This window comes from Sitodiplosis mosellana, unplaced genomic scaffold (assembly GCF_009176505.1).
Source record: "Sitodiplosis mosellana isolate CC-2019 unplaced genomic scaffold, AAFC_SMos_1.0 Smas_scaffold_11, whole genome shotgun sequence".
Lineage (NCBI taxonomy): Eukaryota > Metazoa > Arthropoda > Insecta > Diptera > Cecidomyiidae > Sitodiplosis > Sitodiplosis mosellana.
In genome coordinates, this window is record NW_022595253.1 from 1,871,463 (window position 1) to 1,873,949 (window position 2,487).

Here is a 2,487-nt window from a genome sequence, read left to right on the forward strand (position 1 = left end):
CTCTCTCTCTCTCTCTCTCTCTCTCTCTCTCTCTCTCTCTCTCTCTCGCTCGCTTCAGCTGCACAGCAAAATTGCACGAACCGGTCCTGATGAGATATCGTGAAACTAACGCAGAAAACCCCATACGACAAACATATAAGCACCCATTTAATATTTGTAAACAACGGGTGAGGCAATTTATTGCCAACAAACAAACAACATGTTGGATTTTCATTTATTTTTTCTTTGCACTCTTTCTCACTCTCTCTCTCTCTCTCTCATTCTCTGGCCCACTCGCAGAAGATTTTTGCTCTCTTTTTCCGTTTATTTTTTTGTTTTGCCCAACAAAGTGCGATGTAAATGGAAAATATTCAGCAATGAATGCTCTAACGGCATCTATACGGTATAGTTTGGAAGTATAAGTAAATGCTTTCGTCATAAGGTTTACTCAAATGTTGGAAACAACATTTGTCAGATAAACGTCATTCATAATTCAAGTCAGTGATCTTCCGATAGGGACAAAAGAAATACAAACTGAACTCTGAACGGTTTTGGATTTGCTGAATTTATTATCATTGCGCTTCACTGTGTTGGTTTTGCCCCATTCACCACCATATTTTCCTAGTGTTGTTTTTATTGTTATTAAAGGCTCAAATCAACACGATATGACATTATTTGCTCTTTTTCTCTCGCCTCTCAATTCTCATTTGGCTTGGGATATTGTGCAGATATATAGTGAAACCACAGTCACATCCATTCAATTCATCTAAGTCACGAAGTAATTCGTACGCACATAACTTACATGTATACACACACACACACACATCCAACATCCCCCCGAAACAAGTCTCTAATCCTATCACTAAATCGCTAAAATGACGATAAGTCACACATCATTTTCATCACGTCGTTTTATGTGTGTGCATCGCATCAACAATAAAAACGGGAAAAACCTCCTGATGGAAAATATGTAGAGACGTATTTTACATTTATGTTTGTCTTTGCATTCTGGATGAAATTAAAGCGAACACACGGTTTATTCCATGCTTAAATGTATTTGAATGTACTGTCAAAGGTGGAATGAAGAATATTCACAATTCCATGCAGTACAAGAATTTAAACTAAATGGAAAGAAACAGCGTTGTTGTTTAAAAAAAAAAATTATTGTATTGTCAAATAGTAGTTTTCTTCAGGTGAAACTGATTTGAATAAGAAAAACCTTTTGAATAATAGTTTTACCTCAAATGTTAAAATTGGATTCAGGAATTCTACAATTTTCATCAGACGTGAATCATAATAGACTACGCTGCGATTGTGTGAATTCTCTCGAAATTTCTAAATGAATAGATTGTACACTGTACTGCAAATGAACCAAGCTTCAGATTTGAACTGAAAATCAAAATCACAATCGCTGCAACATTCCTTATCGAACGTCTAACGAGCGTTCTTCTCATTGATCTCATCAGGAACACATCACAGCTTGACAACACTTCATCGGTTTTCACTCGATGTTACACAATGATTTCAACCGCGGGAAGAGTTCATTCAATTTTGATTTTACACCTATTTCGAATCGTGGTGAATTAATTTGACAGTGCAAGCAAATCATGAAAGATTCTTTATTGCCGAATTCGAGTGTCGAATTGCACGTGATTTTGTGTACGTGGCAATGGCTGACGAGCTAGTGTACATATTGACGAATTTGCAGTCTGTCAATACTCTTAATTTAGTCCAAAATTCAAAAAATCGGATAGACATATTTCAAGTCCAATTTGTGCACAAAATAGACACTGATGTTTGGATTGGGACAAGAAAAAACGTTCACCGAACATTATCAGACATGGAGTGAGAGAATTCGTTAAAGTTATATCAGGTGTGCTGGATCGCATCAACAGCGAGAGAGATGCACAGTCGAAATCACGGCTGCAAGTCAAAACTAAATCGGCATAATTCGTTCAACGACAAATTTACATTTGTTATATACGTTTCTTATTGTTGTTGTGCATCTCAAACATTCCACTCGTGTGTGGCAGCTACATTTCAACACGCCAGCAATATTCAAAATTCACAGTGTTGCATGAACCAGACAAGGAAAATGCATCCATAGACCAACAAACACACAATAGCATTTGTTATTCGAATAAATCACGAAGAAAGCTGACATGAAAAACAACACAAAAAGAAAACGAACCCAAATGGAAAACTTCATCGAAATTCAAGCGGGCGGAATGGAATGTGTTTGAATCTTTAGAGGACGCGCATAAATTACGAACATAGAAAAAGAAACGAAAAAGATGTGATTTTCTAAACGAAAACAGTGTTTTGATGCAGCCGGATGAAGAGTAGCGGCTACGTGAAGTTTATCGCATCAGCAAAATTATTTTGCATTGTCATGAAAATTTAATAAAATAACTTTTGATTCGGTACTCGATGCACACACATATACGCTCTCCTGTTTCTACTCTCTCTCTCTCTCTCTCTCTCTCTCTCTCTCTCTCTCTCTCTCTC